Genomic DNA, 6323 nt, shown 5'->3' with positions numbered 1-6323 from the left:
TGTTGCCTGAAGGTGTCATTTCTTCCCTGACACACTCGTAAAGGTGCAACTGAATTCCCTAATGGTAAACAAGTTGATCTGCAGAGTTTTCCCTGAGGTCTACCACAGCTTTGATGGTAATAGTACCTGCCCAGTTTTTTGCGGCGGGGGTTGAAAACTCAAATATTTGCTGCAATTACCTGGATGAAGGATCATGAGGGGAAGGAGTTGTACCCACACTGGCACACATACTTAATCTGCGCGGTGCTGCTTTAAAGAGAGTACACCGAATAATATAAGCATATTGTGCAAAAAAAAATGTAAGCATTAACTTAAAAATCAAGACTTTGATAGGTGAGTTTCTAAAGATAAGGAAACTAACAGGGCTTAAAAGATGCCAAAACTGCAGGTGCACCAGCCAGAAAAATATTTGAAAAATTATTTGAAACTGGAAAAAAATGAGGTGAAATAAATCTGAGAGCACCATCAAATGATCACTAAAATAGAAATTAAATGCAGCTGAACTACAATACATGAAAGAAGAAGATACTCAATCTTTTACGTAAAAGGCAGTCTGAAACACAGTGGGGAGGCAGTTTCTTTTTGCCATCCTGCAACCAGTGTCATGCAACAAGCCTCTCTACAAAAAAATGAAGAAAAATGAACACAATAGCTCAGCCTTGATGGGGGATAGTGAGTAGAGGATACACACTGGTTAGGAAAGCCACCTCTATAACCTCAAAGTATTCCTGTGCAACAGAATAGGATCGCATGAGTCTGCCATGAGGGTTGGGATAATGTCGGAAATGTAAATATCAGTTTGTGTGACATTTTCACCTACAAGCGGCACTTGATTGCTATTCATCAGCGGTGGGTGAACTGGAGGTACTTAGAAGGGGAGTGGTGCCTACAGAAATAGAGTAGATTAGACCGTAGATAGATTTATGGAAAGGGGGATTGCATGTGTGTGTGATGAGGGTGGCTTCATCCTGTAACAAGTAGCACTCAGACATGCTGTTATCTGCTCTCAGGCTGGAGGAGATCTGAAGAGAACTGTCACTCCCACAGCAGAGGCGAGATGCAGCGATAGTGATAAAAGAATGGGCTGAGAAATTACTATCAAGGATTTTGTGTTTGTGTTTGTGTGTGTGTGTGTGTCGCTTATTTTGCGTGCATCTTCTGTCTGGAATAGTTATCTTCTTGAATATGAGTAGATGTTTATTCTTCACCTATCTTCATCTAATATTTATGAATATTTGATTTCATAGTGAAATATGCATCTGGAGGGTCTCAGGTCCTGACGAAGGTCATGTGTGTCTTTGTGGCGTGTGCATGTGTAAGAGAGAGATAGAGAGTGAGAGACTGAGCATGAAGATCCATGATCTGATAAGCGCTGAGGTGACGGCCTCCTCAGCTTCACTCTATTGTCATGCTGCCGGTATTTATCCAGAGCTCTGAAGGACAGCCAGCATGTTCCAGCCACAATAAGCCTCCATCCTTCTTCCCTGCAAGGATAGTCTTCTCCTCCCTGAAAAAAACAGTTTGTTTTGCCTGGCCTTGCATGCAATTTGATGTGGAGGGTATTTAATTATTTATAAGGAGAGTGTGTTTTGGTGAGTGAATGCTTTTGAATCTGTTTGATGATGAGACGTACTATGTGGATTCCATGTTTGATAAGGTCAGTGAGCATGCATCTACATGTGTGAGAGGGAAAACATGCAGCTGTTGATGAAGTATTCAGATTCTTCAGATTCTTCTGTAGAAAAACCACAATATAAAAGTAAGAGGAGGGGGGCAGGGTCACGCCCTAACACACAATGAACCTGAGATCCTTGGGGGTCCTGGGGCCCTGGGGCACACCATATGTTTTTCTCAGGTTCTTATTCCACCATTTTCTTAGAAACTCCATTCAAACTTTAAAATGTTCAGCTCAATCAAGACATTATCAGATATATTCAGTTTTTATTTTCATATATTTAACATTTTTTTCACAACTTTTCTTATGTTTTTCAAACCCCCGCACTCATCCATACAAGCAAGAAAACTCCATTCAAAAGTCAAAATATTCTGAAACTTCATGTTTGGTTGTATTCAACTTTTAGACCCCATTCAATCTTTTCACACAGTGACATTTCAACAGCAACACAGTTTAGTCTCGGCTTGTATAGATATTTATAATGCATTAATAGGCACCATTTAATATTGTTGTTAGTGGAGCTAAATTCTTCACTGTGCAGTGCTTCATATTTTATAAACTGGTCACATGTTTTGCATGTAAGATCACGAACTATTTATCATCTGCAATGGCGTGGCCCCGCCCACTCTTTTAATCAACAGGTGCTGCTAAATTGCAATTAGCAGGAGGCTCAGCCGCGGAACTGCGCACACGCTGTCACTGTCGAAGCTAATATGTAGCATTTCAAAAACAAGCCAGCCCTGTAGTCCGGAGTCTGCCAAGCCGGCTCTTGTTGCTGTACATGGACTTCATGGAAGAATGATATTTCCTACAATGAAGTTTGCAGTCACCTAACCAGGCAAAATGCCTGGATAGGAGTGGCGACCGAGATGCTGAATCCCTTCACTGAGTCAAGTGCTGCAGCTGGTGAGTTGTGCTAATATTCTGTTTGCTCTGTACATCTGGCCTCCGTTTAGCTGTGTGTGGTGCTGTTGTGAATTAGCTTTTTGCCGTTGTTTAACATTTTTGTTTTGGTCCTTGTTTGATGTGTGCATTACGATGCTTTGAATCAGTTGATTTCATGAATACTCATGGTAGAGTATTATGAGTTTTATGGCCTTAATTGGCTTTGGCCTTGAGATTATTGCTGTTGTTTTGTGTGATTTCTTATTGACTCAGAGGAGGGGACATGGTAATATTACATTACTGTGGCATGATGGCTCAGTGCTGTAAAAGTAAGATCATGAATAAGTTTTATTTATCATTTAACTTCATAGAAAGCACAGTAAACAGGAAAAAACTTTTCCAAGGTACTTTGCTGGTACTTCCAAACATGTTGAAGAACTTGCTGAAGTTCTTGACTTCCTGTTACTGAAGATAGTTTTTTATGACTCTGGTTGTATGTCTGGGGTTGTTGACATCCTCCATAATGAATTTGAGACCCATCAGACACAATTGGATTGTACTGTGTGATGGATAAGAATATAAACATTTAAAGAACCAAAACCTTTTCACTGCACTGTACATAATTATTCTCCTGCAATATTTTCTTCATCTGAATGCAGCACATAAGAGATAGGTTGTCACATATTATGTCTTCACACTTAATATTCAGCTAAGCACTCAAACCTTGAATTTCAAAAGAAATGTGTTCACCTGCTAGTTTGCTATATTACTCTTAATATTGAGCCAGCCTTTTGTTCTGTGGTTTGCTGCTGCTACACTCAAATGCACTCATTCCCAGTCTTCAAGTGTACTGTTGGAACTATAAGTAAGTATTTGCTATTGCTACATTGACAGCATTAGCATTTTAACTGTTTATTTCCCAGTCTAGAAGAAATGTTGCAACTGCACTCGCCAACAGTAGTAGCATTGCTCAGAGGGCGTGTTATAACCTCTTGTATTGTAAAAGCAATGATGGCTGAAACTCACTTGAAGCAAGCGACCATCACCGCCACCCACTCCTCGGGAGAAACTGTTCGGTGGCTGAGAAAGATTATGTACAGCCCCTTTAAGCCTAATTAGCTGGTTGTTTCTTAGCCTGATGGTGCATAACAAGTGGATTGCTAATTTATGAAATAGTAAATAGTAAAATATTTTTGGTTCATGATGAAACTGTGGCAGGACTAATTAGGCTGTGGCAGAGGATGTCAGTTGAGTAGGTGGTTCTTCAATGTGGCCAGGATGCATTTGCATCCACACTACTAAAAGAATGACACCAGATGTGGCCCAAGACACCTCCGAATGTGGTCTGAGTGAGTAGTTCTCAAATGCATCCTTGATGCGTCTTGGGTGTGTTCACACCTGTACATACAGCTGCCCACTTGTGATCGGAGCACCCAGGATGGATGTTAATCTCAGGTCTGAGCAGGGCCTATGGATCTTTATTTGATAATGGGCTTAGTGTGGGGGGAAAATTTACAGTTGTCACTCCACAGTCTCTTGCGTGCTCAACTTGGAGTGATGAGGTCAGAAATTCACATTCACAGAAAAAAAAATTTTCCTTGTGAGTTGGCTTACAGAACTTGCTCTTAAATCCCCCTGAAACCACATCTTCCCTCACTCACCACTATAGGAACCATCCTGTTTCCAGCACTGTCAGTTCAACAGGCACATTTTAAATCAATGCTACACAGACAGGCTCGAGTCTGTGCAGTGTGTTTCCCCACAGCACTTAAAAACATCACTGCAACAAACACTTTGTGCATGGACCCCCACCAGAGTATATCTGTGGTGTGTGAGTGTGTGTGTTTCCATGGACAGAGGATGTGGCTGTAGTACGTGATGAAACTTCTCCGACAAGTATTTATACCAGGATCAACATCTGTTGAACATGTCTTCCAAGCAATTGTCAGGCTAAACATGAACTGCGTAGTGAATCTGCTACTCTACTGACGTGCATTATGGATATATACAGCCTGAGCTCACCACAGGAGGCATTATGAAACGTTTTAACTCTGGTCCCAAATCAGAGAAATCTGTTCTCGTAACCACACAACAGAGGCTCATTAAATCACATTATTGCTCGTTATTGTTGTTCATACTCGACTTAAAAATATGCCCACAATGTATTTTGACCATATTTTAAAAAGGATCAGGTTTAAGAGACTATATTTGAAGAGATTAAACCTATGTAATGACACAGCATATCCAAGAATCAAGCTGCTCATATCATGAACTTAAAGTTGGCAGTATTATGACTCAAAAGTGCTAGTTTTTGAAATATTGCCACCATTTGCTTTTTTAGGTTCCAGTCCTAAATGTAAGATCTTAGTTAAGTGAAAATGTAAACGATGTTAAATAAGAGATTAGTTATCCCTAGTCACATATAATATAATTTGTGACCTGCTAGTAGTTTCTTTATGCTAAATATGGGGTTATGAGGAACCCTTTTTATCTATTTTTTTTAATTTTTTTAATCTATTTTTTATTTTTTTTATCTTTGTTGTTTCTTGCTCCCCTCCATTCCTTGTCCCTACACTGCAGCTACATTCATCATAGCTTTGTCTTGCATGAGAGGTCTTTGACCTAATTCAGATTTATCTTATTAAAAGAAAGTTAGATAAAAAATAAATGAAATGGCATGTTTACACTTGCCAAAAAAGAATCCTTCTTGCTTCTATGACATGTCTTACTGTCATTAAGTAAACCACCATCATCTGTTGAGTTAATGTGATAATAAGCAGTATCAAATAGCAGATCCACCATCCTAATCTATCACTACAGCACTGGTCTTGTTATATCTACAGGTGGAGTGATGGTGTATCAACAGTCTGTAGTAAAAAAGGTGAACCTTTTAACAAGAGGAATCTCTTTCATCCTTGATCTCAGGCATGTTCCTTTCCTTAATGTCTAATCTGATGGTCCTAACAGCTTGTTTGGAAAAGCCTTAAAAGCCCCCAGGTCCAGGCGTCTTGGATACATCGTCCCGTGGACACACACACAAACATACACAGTGTTTGCCCCAGACCGTCCTGAAGACGTTTTGACTGTGACGGCCGGAGATAAATGTAGACACGCTAACCTGGCTAGCAAGCAACACAACTGGCCTCTTTACTGTTGAGTTTCATTGCTGCTCAGAGCTGGCTAACGTAAACACTGTGGGAGTGTGTCCTTTTAAGCTGGTTTTATTGTCCAGCTGCTTCTCAACCTCTGGATGTAAATTGTTGAGAGGTTGGGATGGAATGATGAGAGGAAAGGGAAATAAGGCGGGGGAAAAGAGGTGGAGGGTGGTTAATGTAGTGGTAAGAAGTGAGGGGATGAGATTTTCTCTGAAGTAAGACAAGGAATCATTTAAAGTGGTGTGTGTGTGTGTGTGTGTGTGTGTGTGTGTGTGTGTGTGTGTGTGTGTGTGTCTGCATCTGTATGTTTGTGCATATGTGTCATTAAAGCGGAGGCATCACAAAGTTCAGAGAAACAAAATGTTTATTGAAACATCTTCCCAGACCACTTAGCATCAGTTTGTTATTGTCTTGTGGCTAGGCGAGAGTTGTAAGGGCAAAAAAAAAAAATAAAAATGCAAAAGGAAACAAATTGTATTTACACTCAATGGTTAGGAAACCCAATCTATGCAAATTAAGGGGGGAATCATGCTGCAAGGCTTTGAAGCTGATGTAGCCTTGCTGTGGCTGTCATCAGACACAAACACTGGGATGGGAATCCTTGAAAA

General features: G+C 40.3%; 1 long non-coding RNA gene across 1 annotated transcript in view; it reads left to right on the top strand.

Moving 5' to 3' along the window:
• The first annotated feature begins 2228 nt into the window (after positions 1-2228).
• Positions 2229-6323, top strand: part of LOC139611104 (uncharacterized) — a 31950-nt gene continuing 27855 nt past the window's right edge. The window contains exon 1 of the long non-coding RNA XR_011686261.1: positions 2229-2581. This is a non-coding gene — a long non-coding RNA (uncharacterized lncRNA). The remainder of the gene's footprint in view (positions 2582-6323) is intronic.

Source organism: Trachinotus anak, unplaced genomic scaffold, assembly GCF_046630095.1.
Source record: "Trachinotus anak isolate AG129_WGS33_773 ecotype Australia unplaced genomic scaffold, CSIRO_AGI_Tana_v1 ptg000028l, whole genome shotgun sequence".
In the NCBI taxonomy this organism is placed as follows: domain Eukaryota; kingdom Metazoa; phylum Chordata; class Actinopteri; order Carangiformes; family Carangidae; genus Trachinotus; species Trachinotus anak.
Note: the sequence above shows the minus strand (reverse complement) of the source record. Positions and strands in the feature narration are given on the sequence as shown.